This window comes from Macaca fascicularis, chromosome 6, assembly GCF_037993035.2.
Source record: "Macaca fascicularis isolate 582-1 chromosome 6, T2T-MFA8v1.1".
NCBI classification, from domain to species: domain Eukaryota; kingdom Metazoa; phylum Chordata; class Mammalia; order Primates; family Cercopithecidae; genus Macaca; species Macaca fascicularis.
In genome coordinates this window covers 12,486,498-12,503,979 of record NC_088380.1, presented here as the reverse complement: position 1 = coordinate 12,503,979, position 17,482 = coordinate 12,486,498, and the positions used below count along the sequence as shown (strand labels likewise).

Genomic DNA, 17,482 nt, shown 5'->3' with positions numbered 1-17,482 from the left:
AACAATTATATAAAATATAAGACTCTATAATTATCAAACCCAATAAAAGTCAATTTAAAACTATCAATAATTTGGCTTGACTGAGATTTTAAACCTTCCAAGAAAATTACCAAGTAGTATAAGCTAAAATTTTGCTACATTAATCACTTTGGTGGTAGTTGGGAGACAATAAGTCTGCATGTATAGAGGTTAAGTATAGGCAACTGATTGAGGATTTAGCTTGATATTTGTTGATTAAAAAAATTAGATTCAGTTGGTCATGGCCTTTAAAGGCAGATGGGTAAGAATCAGACTATTCATGAGCATAATGCAAAGAATTTCAACGGCCGTAAATTAGAAATACAACAATAATAGAGTTCCTTTGTAGTAGTTTTCCAGCTGTGGTCATAAGTTCTCCCTTCTTTCAAACCGGTATGAGTAGACTGATAAGTAAGGTGACCATGTAGGAAAAACATGTCAGGCATTGAGCCTATGTTCAAAAAGCTCTTTACTCCTACTCCAGACTAAGATATGTTGGTTTCCTAAAGAGATCATTAATTTGGTGCTCCTTCACACCAATATTTCAAAATGTTTAAACATTGTTCAACAGTTGTTTACAATGAGAAGTGAGTAATTCATTCAGTAAGGCAGGGAATGGAAGTGAAGCAGAATTTCTTGATATTGGCCTCCTCTCTATGATAGACTGAACAATGGCACCCAAAGCTGTTCTAATCCAGAGACCTGTGACTACATTATCTTATACGGCAAAAGGGATTTTGAAGATGGATCTAAGTTAAGGATTTTAAGATGAGAATGGATCTTCCTGAATTCCAGTAGGCTCAATATAATCACAAGGATCCTCATAAGAGGGAGGCAGGAGTGTCGGATTCAGAGGAGGTGACGCGATGATGGAAACAAAAGTCGCAGCAAGGGCATTGCTGGTGTGCAGAAACTGGAACAGGCAAAGGCAAGAAATTGTCCCCACACAATATTCAGAGCCTCCAGAAAGCAAGCAGCCCTGTCAAGCCACTTGGGACTTCTGACCTCCAGAAGAGTAAGATAATAAATTTGTGTTGTTTTAAGTCATCAAGATTGTGGTCATTTTTTACAGCAGCAGGAGCAGCAGCAAACTAACACATTCCCACTATATATAAAGACTAGACACAAATATGAGAACCTCATTTAGCAAAACCAAATACCTGTGACTACATAGATACACCTCTTTATAAGGCATTATAGCATCACTTGAGAACTCTGACCTCACCAGGTGAGACCTAATGAGACTCCTGACCTCCTCAGGGTGTCAAAGTCGATCACATGAAAACATATAGCGTCCCCAATAAAGGAGTGATGTCAAAAACATTTTCAACTTTTCCCAACATTTCCAGTAATATGTTAGAGCTATAGTCAAGCATTCTTGCCCCAAGAAACTAAACTCATACCAGATTTGCCTCATCCTGAATCTACCAGAGTTGGGAGATTGGAGGATAGCCCACACATCCTTCCAAGATGTTCTGACTTTCATTTTTTTACTTTGTAAGATATGTTCTGAAGCCGAGGCTGATATGCTCAAGAATCAGGAATAGATGGTTCTTGTTTATCATCCCTTGTCCTCTCCTAAATAGAGTAGTCACTGCAAAAGTCACTGGATAGGATCAAAATAGAACTGGAGGCGAACTCAAATGCCATCTTCTCAATGAGGCTCACACCGATCATCCTATTTATAAATTTCAACTCCAATGTCCTTTGCCTTTTCTTCCTTTCTTTTTATCCTGTAACACATACTGCCTTCTGACGCACTATACGTTATCTTATTTAGTGTGTTTATTTGGTATGTCCCTCTTCTCATACTAAAATGGAATTCATGAGTCGGGATGTTTATCTCATATCATCGATGCACCCAAAGCCCTATAAAAGTTAAATAAACAGATTCATGAATGAATTAACATTGAAATTGCAGAGGCTGGCTCAGGGAAAGCATCTCATATAGTGACTTCTCTGCTTCACCTCTGGGTACTATACCTTGTCTGGATTGTTAACCCTTTTAGATGAGGGTGAACAAGGGTAAGGATGTGTCCCTGTTACTGGATTATTTTAGGTAGCCTTTTCTGAAGCTATTTAACTGCCTGGCAGATAAGAACTAGAATGTATATATAGACCATAATGGATACTTGAGAGTTAACCCCTCCTTGTCTGTGAAGCCTCTGTCCTACTTACAGTACAGCCTGAAGATCACCTATGCTGAAGGTACCTGCCTTGGTATAATGTGAGTTAAGGACCTAGACCACTACGTGATTAGCCAAAGAGGGTAATTTAGCTTAGATGTGGCCTGAAAGGAATGAAATCTAGACTGGATGGAACCTAGCTACCCCAATTTCGAAGAAAGATTAAATACCAGATAAGTGGAGAAAAATGCAAACATTAAAGTAGAGGAGTAGCAAAACGGGATCTGTAAGCAAAATGATAAGTAAGATCATGAGGCAGAAAAAGATAAGAGTCACTGGAGATTGCCAAGACCTTTCAGAGCAGAAATTGGAAAGCTGAGTCACTAGTTGAAGCACTAGAGCAAGGAGTAGGAGAGCTTGCTGCTGAAGGAGTCAGAGTCAATCACATCACCAGAGTCTCTGTTGGACTATTGTTCACTACCTTGACCTAAATGATGGAGTCATGTTCCTTAAGACCCTCTGTCAGGCTCGGAGACAGTTTCCTGCACCCATTACTTTTATTCTTACTAACAAGTTTGTAGCTTAGAACACAAATTCAAGTAGCATTCTTAATCATCTTTTACAATAACTAAACATTATTTCCATTTCTCTCCCCCATTTAGAGGGATGGTAGAAATTTAAAATAGGTCACTTTCTAATTCTCACCTTTATCCCTTTCTCTAGAGTTGTGGCAAGTTCCAGGAGGCTTACAAGGGGCAAGTGTTTTGGCTGCACTTGTATAAGAATAACAAGATTGAAGAGATGGGAAGGAGCCCATCTTCATGAATTTCCACTTATTTTTACTTACTATCGAACTTTGGGTCAAGGATTCACAAAATGATATCCTCTTGAATCATGAGATCTCTTCATGTCTCTCAGCTACTTCTAAGCTCTCTTCACTCCTTAAGCCTTGGATGTTTGAAGTCATAACTGCTTGGATATACCATGAGCCATTCCTTCATTGAGGTCTTTCTGCACTGCTGAGCCTCTGCCTTGGAGACGTGGTTCATTTTACTTCCGTCCTGGGATTCTCTAAACATACCAAGGCATTTGACTACCCCTCTCCCACCACACCTGGACTTCACATCCTTGGTGGAGTCAGAGGGTTCTTGGGCAAAGCTCAGTGCTCTGCACTGAATATTACACATCTCCTTCCCAAATATTCAGTTGTAAATATGTTTTCAATATTCAAAACTGTCCACCAGAACTCTTAATCCTGCCAACTAGGATGATTTTCCTGAATCAAGATCAGGAAGTCTTCACTAAGTATTCTCTAAAATATATTATTCAAGCCCAGAGAGTTGTTCTTAACACCCCCATCTTCAACATCAAGGTTTTGGAAACAAAGGCCAACAATAGTTGCGTTCTGCTATGTCACCCATCTCTGAGATGATAAAGGTAGAAGACCCCAACTTTTGAATGGGGCAAAGGGCCTGGGGTACAGGGTAACATTGAAGGAGAAACTTTGATTATATTTTGATATAAATATGCTTAAATATTTGCATTAATTATGGAAAACGATGTAATCTAAATGCTATGAATTTCTTAAAATAAGAAAGATCCCAGTCAACCTCATATGAAAAGATTTTCCTCTGTGAATCTTAGTAGAGATTTTAGTGAGCCAACTACAGTGCTTTATGTATAGATTCTCACCTAAGATTCCTAAAACTGAATCATTAGTTACACATGCATACTCAAAACTGAGGAAGTGAAACAATGTTTACCTGCCACCAAACTAAAGTATATTATTTGAATAACAAATAATATTAATAAAGTATAATTATTTGATTTTTTTACATTTGCATATGGTTACAATAATTTTCTCTGGCAATAGAAATCTTTCATATTCCAGAGTTTGAGAATTAATTATAATAACTGAAATCAAATGTTAGTATTGCACACTGGTATTTACAAAGTACTCCTTAATATATTGTTGCATTCTATCTTTATGGAAGAAATTGACTGATAACTTTAAGGGAACCAAATTTAAAGTGATAAATCACTTTAGTTTTTTCCTAAAATGAAGTATGTAACTGGGAGTAGGATAAGTTACCCGGGTGTTCAGTCCAGTAGTAACTTTAGGGCAACTAAACTGTTATAATAATTTCCAAAGCTAAAGAGATTTACCCCCTTCACCTCGCAAGACTTGTTTGATATACTAGCATCGAATCCTGGCTCAATTCCATATCAGAGTTAGATATATTTCAATCTGTTAACATTTTTAGCAGTCTTTGATTGACTACACACATAATCTGGAGGATGGTTTATTGCATATAAAGTATCTATTTTTAAGCAGTTTTCTCTGTGTTTGGTTTTTCAAGTAATTACTTCTATTAAAGTCAAATATTTCATGTCTTCTCTTTCCACATCTATTTGTAACGTGGTTGCATTACTTATTTTGTATTCTAAGAAGACATTCCTTTTCCCAAGGGTTTCTATGTTTCCTCCCACTTACGTTGCAACCATATTCAGAACTTAAACAATTCATCAAGACTCTGACACTTTGCCAGTCTAATTCAGGAAAGGCAGCCATGTTTTAATCAACAAAGCTTAAAGAGACAGAACGAAAGGAAGATTTCACTACTCTAGGGGTTTGTTGTATATATTCTTTTTATAGACAAATTTCTTTCAGTCAATCTTGAAGTACAGGTTACATAAGAAATATGTTAGTCAAATAACTACAAAATATGGGAGAAAATGGAGTTGTAATTTGCACACTTAGTATTTTCGTTGCTAACATCAATGAAAGGAATTAATTTTGTATTCATGAGCATGAAATTAGCATGAAATACAGCTATTCAAAAACATATAATTTGGTATATTTATAGGATAATTTATTCTCCAAAATTAAAAAGTTATCTACTTCATTAAATCTAATGAATCAGTATAATGGGCATTTTCACATATAATTATACCGGAAAGCACAAAGAAGGAGGGAGAGAGACACACACACACACAGATAGAGAGAGAGAGAGAGAGAAAGAAAGGGGAAAAATTGTGTTATTTGTCTTATTTTCTTTTTTATGGTATTATACATATATATGTTCAATTTGCTTCATTAAACTTCCTTGTGGTCTCAGTCACTCTGTATCTGCATGTGTGTGTACATGTGTGTATTCTTATCTCAGAAGGGGGCGGAGGAAAGAGTTGACATAGATATTAAACGTTCAAAGAATTAGGCTAATACAATGAAGGTAGAATCTCATATTTCATGTTTGGAGGGTAAATCTGAAAATAACAGGACTGCAGATAATTTTATGGTACACAAAAGTAACCATTTTATTGTCTGAAAATCTCATATAACATATTTTATTCAATCTACTTCACTAACCTACAAGGTCCATCACATGAATTGGTCCTATCAGATTCCCAAACACTTACAATTTGGTGAGAGTAGCAGATAGACAAAATAACTATGTTCCCAAGAAGAATTTAACATTTCTCATGAGATTAGAAGATACGTTTCTACAGTGTGAATGAGAGAATGTAGCAATGCTGATATCCCTACAAATCAATCTGGGCATTGAACTTGTCTGGCGAAAGGAGGAGAATATTGATTTAATGTTGGGCTTGTTCAACTTATTTTCATTTGCCAAATGACCAGGTAGGAATATTAGGCAGACAATTACATGCATGGGAATGGGGATTAGATAAAAACCTCGACTGGCCTATCGAACGGACTAAGAAATAATGTCAGTTGATGAGTTCATAAAGGTATTACTATCCATAGAATTTCTTTACACTGGACCTAGAATTGAGAGGAGTAATTCACTGTGGTACAATAACACATTTCTGTGATTCCAAGTCTCGCCTTTTATTCACTTTCACATGTTTGAAATTTTTTTTAAAAGACTGTACACACATGCATAGATGTATTTATGTGCATACACATACAGTATCCCTTATGATTGATGTCACCATAGAATCAAGGAAATATAGTCATATTTTGTATTTCTACTTGATATAATTTTAAATTCTCATTAGAAGAAGCATAGCTGTGCAAACCAAGTATTTGGGGACAAGTTTTTAACTTGACGAAGGTCTTCCAACTATGCAAACTTTATGGCATGTGGATTTCAAATACTGCAAGCAAGAGGTGGAAATGTTATCCAGGGAGTCAGCAGGTTGAGGCCTGTTATGGTCTCAATGTGTCTCTCAAATTCCTGTGTTGAAACTAAGTAGCCAAAGTTATAGTGTTAATAGATGAGGTTTTAGGATGAAGCCATGAGGATGAAGCACTCATGATTGGGATTAGAGCCTTTACACACGACTATGAGGGGATGGGTTTGTTCTCTTCTGCATTTCCACCATGTGAGGACACAGAATTTGTCCTTTTTTGCCCTGTCTCTCTCACCACATGAGGACACTGAGACAGCACCATCTCCGAGGAACAGGCCTTCTCCAAACACTGAGCCTGCTGGCACCTTGATCTTGAACCTCCTAGCCTCCAGAACTGTGAAAACAAATCTAGAAATAAATTTCCATTCTTTATAGACTACCCAACCTCTGGTATATTATCAGAGCAGTACAAACAGACTATCACAAAGCCCATGCCCTTTCCTTTAAAGACTCAAAGATATTGTGACAGTCTTTAATTGAAGTAGTTCCAAGCAAGATAAATTGCCTGCATATTCACTATCAGTGGTTTTGAGGAAGTGAAGAGACTGGAGGGAAAAAAAAATATTGTGTATAGCACTCAAGTGCTAGCCCTGGTGACTTGGTGAATGATGCCATTAAATGATATAAAGAACACCAAATAAGCCAGGGGAGAAATTGGGAGAGGAGAGTAATTCAGCCTGAAAATTGTGAATTCAAATGGAAAATGAAAGTTAATATTTCTGCAAAAATGTTGATACAGAATGTAACAGCTAACTGTTGATACGTTATACATTAAAGGAAAGTGTATAGTAAGAGCTTACAAATACTTTCTGGACAAATTTTAGAATGTTTTGTGTACATATCCTTTAGTTATAGGGCTATAAATATATTTTTATAAGGGCAATCATGTCTTAAAGTCTAGATCTGTACTGTCCAATATTTTCAGATTTCTTATTCTTTACATTTTAGGTGTGTTCCTCCAATATAATAAGGTAGCTCTTTAATTTGAGAATTTGGTCCATTTGTAGTTAAATGACTTACTTAGATGAGTATGGATTCATGTCTATTTATCTTACTCTTGCATTTTACTCTTCCTTTTCTTTTTTCTTTTAACTTCTCTTGAGTTATTTTTTCATTATTCTATTTACTCTGGTTGGCTTGGTAGATTTACAAGATTTGCAAGATTACAAGATTGTTTTACTATGCTTTTTAATGATTACCCAGCAATTATAGCACATGTTCTTGAGTTATCACAGCTTAGTACCTTTATGGCTTCTCATATCAGACAATTTCCTTTAATCACCTTCATTTCCTTTGTCCTCTTCCTGACTTATAGCCTACCTCTCTCATGTGATTTGATTCTTCTAAGTTAGTTCTCTTTTCTCATTACTGGGGGTTTCTCCACAAGTCATAATCACCACAGTTCTAACAGAAACTATCCATTCATATTTACTAATATATTTGCCATTTCAAATGCTCTTCCTTTAAGTTTGCATCTTCAAGCTTTTATCCAGCATCATTGCCCTTCTCCCTAAAAAATATAGTTATTTAATGTACTTCTACTAGTGACAAATCCGGTGCCACTTTATTTCTCTAAAAATGTCTTTCTATGTTTATTTTCTGAAAGATATTCTGATGGGTTTAAATTCTAAGTCAGCTGATATCTGCTTTTCCCCCTTTGAAGCTCCCGTTCTGTTGTCTTCCGGCTTCCCTGCCTCTCTGGGAAGACCAGGGTGGTCTTCAGGTCATCCTTTTGAAGGTATTGTGCCTTTTTTCCTCACTTCTTTTAAGATTTTTAAAAGCAAATATGTTTTACAAATCTTGAGTTATATGCTTTCTAGTTAATCATTAACTTTGGGGACAGTAAAAAAAAAAAAAAAGCTGTTTAGTGATCTCTGGCAACTCTCTGTCCCATTTTCAATAAATTTGAGAAAGGAGTTATAGTTACAATACACTGACAAATGGAAGACACTTTTGTCCTGCAAACTTATTTAGAGCAGCTCTTTAGTTCATTGTTCTCTTGCCACCAGACCATGAAGTGTCTCATTTTTCCTTCTCTCTTATTTATGAGGGGAATTTATGTAGAATCTTGTATTATTTATGTCAAAAATGATCATCCATATTCAAGACTTCTTTCAAATAAAATATATTTAATGTCTTCTCAAATAAAATCAGTCAAAATTAAACAGCATGCTTTCTTCATAGTGTTTACTTAAAATGTTGGTCTGTTTTGATAACTAAATTATTTTTAATTAAATATTAGCCATCTATATATGTCTTCTAGGTAATTGTAAGTAAAGTCTCTAATTACAAAACAATATGTGAAAACTTCCCAGTGACTTGTCACTAGGTTCTTTACAAGGCAGGAATGGGATTCTGGAATGCGTTGATGGCCTGGCTGTTCTCTTTATCCCTAGTATGTTCATGTTGTGTATGTGTGCACATGCACATGTGCGGATGTGTGTCAGTTACTTCTAAATTTGTAAAAGTTTGAGTGAGAACTCCACTACAAGCTTCAACTTCTCTGCTATGAAAGACCTGTGAAAGCCAGTTTTTCTGTGAGTGAGCAGTACAGTCAGTTCAACATTTGATTTAATGTAAAGAGAAAACATTCATTAAAGATAATGTACTAACATACATATATATTTCAAATATACATAGGTCAAATATAAAATAAATAATTAGATGCACAGAAGCACACGATTACAGAGTGGACTAACATAAAATTTAAAGAACCACCATTTACTACATATACATTCAATGCTACACTTTCCACTACAATGAATAATATGTCCAATGTGCAAATATTAAACTAGTGTATAATAATATCATCATATACTTAATATCTAAACCTAAACATGTTTTCTTCTAAATTCATAGCTCATAGTATTTGACAGTGTCTGGCTCTTACCGTTACTTGTTGCCTGTTTGTGAAGCATCCAGAATTTTCAGAGTGATTATTTTCTAGCCATTAATTTCACAACAGTAACAACAATGATCATGTTTGGTACATCAACCTCCCGCTGAGAGCTGTCCACACTCTGATTTCCTTATGGCCTTCCTCTTTAAAATAACCATCTCTCTTTCCATCTCTGTTGCTGTAGGTCTGTATTCTGATAAGTTAGCTCACAGTGTCAGGTCATACAGGACAGTTTCCTTTAAAAGTAAACAGGCCTCCAAAATAACTGGCCGTGTGACAGTCTTGTGAGTCACAGTGACATGCTGTCCCTGAGTAAAGGAATCTTATCATTAGTTTCTCAAATTGTTGATGTACAGATTAATGCATAACCTAATGATACTGAGAAGGACTCCGATTTATTTCTGAAACATGAAGTTTTACTGATGGTCTTGCAGGTAGACATTTTAGCCTGTATGTTGCAATCTGTATACAATGATTGTAACCTCTGTATCACACTCTCAAACAAGAAGGGACAACTCTGTTATGAAGCCTCTCCTCCCTCTCCTAAAGCTTCCTATTCACACCTTCCAACTTGTAACAGATTCTGGAAACTCCTAACCTTGTTGGTGTGTCTTCCCAGGTCAGTCCTCACATTTGGCCGCCAATAAACCTTTATTATTAAATTATATCTGCCTCAACAGCTGTAATTTGGGTCACAATTCCAAACTGATATAACTTGAATGATTTTTTTTCAACGTATTCTTCCTAATTTACCACATACGTTACAACATTTTCATGGCTAGTCATTTATCACTTGGATTAAAACAAAAATTTTCCAAAATTTAGTGGTACAGTGCTTAGCGAAGTAAAGATTTAGGCCTCTGAATATAACAAGACTGTTTCATGATGTAAAGACATTTTGCTTTATGCCATAAATATTTCTTTTAAGTGAGCATAAAAATCTCACCTTCATTTCCAAAATTTAGTCCAAATTAGTTAACGTAAAACTTTATAGTACAGTTGATTTATTATTTAGAAATAACCTATTTTTCTATATATGCTCACATTTTAGATCTTGTGTTCCTGACTCAATTAAATGATGGAATTATATTAATCTCAATCAGTGTTTGGGGTTTAGGACATCAGTTTAGAAGTATAAATGATTTAACGTAATTGAATTTAGTCACCAGGAACTTCCAGCAATATTACAGAAAGTCAAAGGAGATTACAGACATGCACATTTTTCAAAGAACAGAACCATATTATTAATTAACATTAAACTCAAAGGAATGTTGATACTTCAATTATATTTAAAACTGCTGATCAGGAAATGATGAATCAGAGTCAAAAATATAAGTAGGAGTGCAGTCACCATTAAGCAGTTACTGAATATTTTATCTAAATGTTAAGAGCTTTTTGGTATAGTGATTACATATTAAGAAAGGTTACTAGTGAACACTAGGATCTCAAAAACAGTTTCATTAAAAATAATAAAACATTAGAGAATTCGTGTTTAACTGGGGATTTTTTAACTTAAGGAAACAGTATCATCCCTGGCCTCCACCAAAGACAGAAGACACTAGCAGTTTCCAGTTATATACAAATTGAATGTCTCCAGTTATTGTCAAATGTGTCCTAGAAGGCAATATTGCCCTGGGTTGAGAAACATTGTTTTTAGATAAAAGTCAAAAAAATTTCCTAAATTCTTACCATGTGCTGAAATTTTATTTATTAACTGGCCTAATATTAAGGTATTTGATATATTGTATCTTTAACTAGGGGCTAACCTGCATTTTAACAAACCACATTTCTCACCTACGACAAATGTCTAACTGTAAAGATTATTCAATCCTTCTTGCCTGGGAATCACCTGTTCCAAAAATCAGTGCCCCTGGGAGCACCAATCTCTAATGGGCATCAGTAATCTGCTGAAAATTCCACATTGGTGAAGTAAACTCACCCGTTGTGAGAACAGTTGTCCCTCAGTATCCACAGGGGATTTTCTGGAACCTTCTGCAGATACCAAAACCCACTGATGTTTAAGTTTATATAAAATGGCAATATATTTGCCTACAACCTCTGCACATTCTCTTTTTACTAACTGTATTAAGTATTATAAGTAATCTGTTGGTACTAATACTTTTTACTAGTTGTATTAAGTATTATAAGTAATCTTGTTGGTATACTCAATACCATTTTATTAGGCATTATATTATAAATAAAATATTATATATTATAAATATTACAAATATAATATAAATATTATAACACCTAACAATGTAAATTCCTCATAAATAGTTGTTTAGGGAATTGTTTAGGGGAATAACGTATTGTATAGGGGATTATGTGTATTGTTTAGGGAATAATGACAAGAAAAATGTCTATACATGGTTCGAATTCGAAGGTTGCATGGTTCCAGGAATTTGTTCATTTCGTCTAAGTTTTCTAGTTTGTGAGCATAGTAGTCTCCGACAATCTTTTCCATATCTGTGGTATCATTTGTAATGTCTACTTGTTTATTTCTGATTGTGCTTATTTCCATCTTCTCTCTTCTTTTCTTGGTTACTGTAGCTACTGGTCTATCAATGTTGTTTATCTTATCACACAACCAACTTCATTTTGTTAATCCTATATATATATATATATATACACACACATATATGTATGTCTCAATTTCATTTAGTTCTGCCCCAGTCTTTGTTATTTATTTTCTTCTGATGGCACTGGGTTTAGTTTTCTCTTGTTTTTCTCGTTCTTTGAGGTACAACACTAGGTTATTATTTTGTGATCTTTCTGGTTTTTTTTGGTTTAGACATTTAACACTATAAGCTCCTTTCCTAGCACTACTTTTGCTGTATCCCAGAGGTGTTGGTTTTGGTATGTTGTGTCTCCATTTTCATTTGTTTCAAAAACTTTAAATTTTCATCTTAATTGATTCCATCTTTGAACCAAAGAACATTCAGCAGCAGATTGCTTAATTTTTCTGTATTTGTATAGAGAGTTCCTCTCAAAATTCATTTCTAGTTTTATTCCACGGTGGTCCAACAAGATGTTTGATGTGACTTTGACTTTAAAAATTTTATTCAGATGTGATTTGTGGCCTAATATATTGTCTATATTGGAGAATATTCAAAGCACTGAGGAGAAGAGGGTGTATTGAGCAGCTGTTGGATAGAATGTTATATAAGCATCTGTTAAGTCCATTTGATCTAAAGTCCAATTTAAGTACAAGGTTCTTTTGTGGATTTTCTCTCTTGCTGATCTGTCTAATGTTGCCAGGCGGTGTTGAAGTCCCCTATAATTATTGTATGACTGTCCGTATCTTTTCTTATGTAGAATACAATTTGTCTTATGAATCTGGCTGCTCTGATGGTAGGTGCATGTATATTTAGAATTGATATTTTCTTGTTGAAGTAATCCCTTTATCATTATACAGTGACCTTCTTTGTCTTTTTTGCTATTATTGATTTAAAATCTGTTTTATCTGCTATAAGAACAGCTACTCCTGCTCACTTTTGATTTCCATTTGTGTGGAACATTTTTTTCAACCCCTTTACCTTCAGCCAAAAAGTGCCTTTGCCAGTTAGGTGGGTTTCTTACAAGCAGCTTGTAATTAGATCATGTTTTTTCAATCCATTTAGCCAATCTATATATTTTAAGAAGAACATTTGATCCACTTATGTTTAAGGTTAATGTTGATATTTAAGGTTTTGCTCCTGTCATAATGTTAACTGGTATCCAGTTGCTTTGCATTCCCATTTGTGTAATTGTTTTATAAGACCTGTAAGTCTTATAGTTTCATGCACTTTTATGACAGCAAATATCAACCTTTATTTCCATGCTCCCTTGAGCATTTATGGAAGGGCTGGTTTAGTTGTGACAAATTCCCTTAGCATTTCCTTATCTGGGAAATACTTTATTTTTCATTTATGAAGCTTAGTCTAGCAGGTTACAAAATTCATGACTGACAGTATTTTTCTGAGAGCAGAACCTCATCTCTTCTTGTTTGTAAAGTTTTGGCTGAGAAGTCCACTGTTTATCTGATGGAATTTTCTTTGTAAGTGATTAGATGTTTTTCTCGTGCTGATTTTAGGATTTTTCCCCTCACATTGACTTTAGATGGTCTGATGATTATATGTCCTGGTTAAGCTCTTACAATGTGTCTTCATAGAGTTCTCTGAGCCTCTTGTATCTGGGTGTATAAAACTACAGCAAGACTAGGGACATTTTCCTCAATTATTATCTCAAATAGGTTTCCCTAACTTTTTGCTTTTTCTTTTCTCTCAGGAATTTCTATGACTTGTAGTTCAGACTTTTTACACACTAGAAAGATTAGCTCATTTAAAAATTTTTTTCTTTATTGTTGTCTGACTGGATTAATTTGAAAGACCTATCTTCAACCTCTGAGATTCTTCTGCTTGGGCTATTCAATTTATAAGCTGTCAACTGTATTTTATAATTCCTTCAATGAGCTTTTGATTTCCATAAGTTCTGTTTTTTTTGTTTTTAAAAAGTATCTATCTCTTTGGTAAATTTTTAATTTATATCCTAAATTGACTTTTTTTGAATTCTTTGTATAGGCTTTCAGCTGTCTCTTGGATCTCATTGAGTTTCTTTAAAATCAGCATTATGAATTCTTTATCTGGCATTCAAAGATTTCATTTTGATTAGGATTCATTGCTTGAGATTTAGTGTGATCCTTTGATGGTGTCACATCACTCTTTTTTTCATATTTTCAGAATTATATTTTTATTCTCATCTGGATAAACTATCTTTTCTTCTTATTTTTGAATTTATTTTTGTTTGAACAGGTTTTCTTTTCCCGTCAGGATGTGACTATAGTGTATGTGACATAGGGTCATTTGGCTTTGGTTCTGTGTACTTTTAGTGGCAAAGACTCTATGCATTTCTCGGTTATAGATAGCCTTAGTGTGGTAGCTTTCATAAATGCTGGTTATAGTAGCATATACTTTTGGTGTGTGAGCAGGCTTATGGCCTCCTACAGGGCTGGAATGGTGGAAGTCTCAGGAAAGATATATCATTCCCAAGTGCTATGCACTGTGTTCTCAGATTTTGTATTGGATTGTGCAGTTCAACCTCCAGGCTAGTAGATGGTACTTGCAGATAAGAGCCAATTGCAGCAGTAATAGTCAGGTTTATGCTTGGCCTTGGTTTACTGAGAGAAGCTCTCGTTGGCTCAGGCAATGGGCTAGTCTGTGGAATGTACAGCGGCCTGAGCTCCCTGTTCAGCCTGAGAAGGGGGGATAAAGCTGGGTAGAGATAGACCAGGAAAGTTCACCCTAGGATTCCCCAGCAGTAAGCACAAGCACCAGACTTGGGTGAAATGCCCTGAAGTCTCCATAGGAGTGGCAAGTAGGCTACCCCAGCTCCACAGTCTTCACAGGCAGGAATGCAATATTAGCTTATAGAATAATAGCTCAAAGTCTGATCTGCAAGTAGGTTACAGTACAAATCAAACTCATTTTTTACCTTCACCTTAGTTGTTTTAGGGTAAATCAAAAGGTGTGATTATCTTCTGGAAATTCTATGAGATTAGAAAAATTGAAATAAATAATAATGTTAATATGTAATATGTATAACATCCATGGAGACTTAAAATCTGAATTTTAAGCCCCAGATATGAAAATGAAAATGACAGAAATTTGAAACAAATAGGATATCACTTTCTATTTTTAAGATTTCCAGTTAGTAATTAATGGATTATAGCTCACCTTTGTGATACTCAACACACAGCAATGAGCAGCATTAGAATGGAGGCAACTCCAAGGGTATGAAGGATGTTCCTGGGGTGAGGAAAGTTTCCTTAGATAATAGTAATAGTTAGATCTAATAATAATCACTATTTCAATCGTGAAAACAGTGTTACAAATGGAAGACCATTGTGAATTTTTAATCTCTTTAGATGCAAGTATATATTTCCTTTAACTGTATAAGAGTTGAAATCTAGGAGTTTCAAATGCCTCTTCTGAACATACACAAGCTTTGATGAGTATCTGTTAAAATCTACACTTCTGAGTACAGTAATAGTTCTTAAACGCACGAGTGTTTCTTTTGGTAGAAAAAAATATTTGGATCAGTTGGTAATTTGAGAACTTACAATTTTCTACACTTGAATAATTTAATAATTTCCAAGTTTACTTCTAATTACCATGACTTAAATAACTGGCACTTTGCACGAAATTATTCAAGGCCTTATTGCCACTGCTTAGAGTCAGTGATGATGATAAGAGCTCCTTATTGATGCAGGGTCCTGAGAGACAGCACCCGGATGGGCTTCCTATTCGGAGCTGGGACAGGTGGGTAAACCTTTGGAGGGTCAAATTCCTGGTCGTGGCTATTAGCGAAGAACATCTGGAGCCGGGAGGGCCAGTCGTCTCGCCGCCGCAGCAGCCCGTAGGTGCCCTTGTGCCCGCACATCATGTAGCAATTCCAGGGGTCTTCCTTAATGGCCCCCTGGGCAGCCTCAGGCCCCACCAAGAGGTCCACACACTCCACGCAAAAGCACCTGCAGCAGTTGCTGTTTCCACACTTGAGCAACTCGCGGCCCCCGCAGCAGATGGTGCAGAAGGACTGGTAGCCGTGGTCGTACTGGTATGCACACTCCAGAAGGCAGTTCTTGCAGTTTTGGTACACTCCTCCAATGAAGAGGGGGTGTTCCAGGGTGACGCTGAGGCTCCCACAGGAGATGCAAATGTCCTCCATGTTCCGGCACTTCTGCCGCACCTCATACACCAGCCACTCTCTTGCGCACTCATCGATAATCTCCTTGACCTTGGGCTTTTCCGTTGTGCTCTTCCGGGGCTTTTTGGCTGGTGGAGGTGGTGCATAGGCGGCTGCCTCAGATTCCACCCACATGTCCGTGTACACTTCTTTGTAGGGATTCTTCTCCTCTTCTGCTGGCTGGCTCCAGGCCCTCGGGGCCAGAGGGCTGGAAGTCTCCCAGGGCCCATTCAATCGTCTGCTTGCTCTGCACCTCCACGGCCTTGGCAGTGTCACTCTCGTTGCTGTCGTGGCAAACCGGGAAGAGCTTCCCTGCACGGCTGCTGGCCACCTGCAGGACCTCGTAGATGGCTTTGCGGTACATGGGTTCCTTGTTTCACGTGGCCTGGTGGAAAGCACTGCAAAACAAGCTCAGCGGCATCAGCTTCTCACTACACACCACTGATAATTTGCCATCTCCGAACCACATGACCATGCGGGTGCCTTCAGCTGCTCGGCTCCGGCCCGTCATCCACCAAGACACAATGCGGCCTGGCCACCAGGAGAAGCCCCGCAGTTTCCCCTGCACCAGCTCCCCAATGCCGAAGCCCTGGCCGTCCTCGTACTCCGGCTCATGATCGCCTGCTTTGGTGGTGTTCTTGTCCCCAGCATTGACGCCCAAGGGCTCAGGCGTGGTAGCCACAGTGGGGGATGCGGGGCGAGTGTGCTGCTGCACAGCAGAAGGGCTGGCCTCCTCCACCTTCTGAGACTCCCCGGGCCCCTGGTTTTCTTCCACAGCATTCATTCCTGCAGTGACCTTGGCTTTCTTCTCAACCCATGAGGCCAGGTGCAGCCCATCTGTAATCGCGCTCAGGTGTCAAGATCTGTATTATTTTATAGGCTACATTTAAATGTTCAATTTATTTGGACTTCGTTTTTTTCTATGGTGTGAAATAGATACAATTTCATCTACTTTGAATGATAAGTCTTTTTTGTTAGCAATATTTATTGAATAAGGTATCATCTTTGAACTGAACTAACTTGTTTGATATATATTAACTTTATATATACTGAAGGACATACGCATTCTGTTACATATATTGAAGAAAGTTAATTTACGTATTAAACATATCTATGCTAGAAGAAAATAAATTAGAACATATAATTATGTTCATAGACAAACAGTAATTCAAATATGAAAATAAACATTTTCTTGAATGAAAGGACTAAAATATATTTCTCCTAGATCACCTCCAAAAAATTTCTATAGGTTTTAACCCCGGTAAGACGGAAATGAAGACAAGCTGATAAATTTGAAGTCAACAAGCACAGATTTTCAAATAATTATATAATTGTTGAATCATATAAAAGATATTTGTGAAAAAATAATCGATTTAGAATTATTTATTTCATATAAATAACATCAAAGCAGAAAGAAAGAGGGGGAATATATGGATACAAAAAGAATGTAACTTTTATTAAGTTCCTTGTCTCCTTCAGTGGGCAGATATATTGAGAAAAACCAAGACACAATTTAGATACATGATATATCTATTTGTTTAAAATATTGTGTATTTGTATG

General features: G+C 36.5%; 1 pseudogene; it reads right to left on the bottom strand.

Moving 5' to 3' along the window:
* Positions 1–15,435: 15,435 nt before the first annotated feature.
* LOC102117745 (DNA (cytosine-5)-methyltransferase 3A pseudogene) lies at positions 15,436–16,726 on the bottom strand (annotated as a pseudogene).
* Positions 16,727–17,482: the final 756 nt, after the last annotated feature.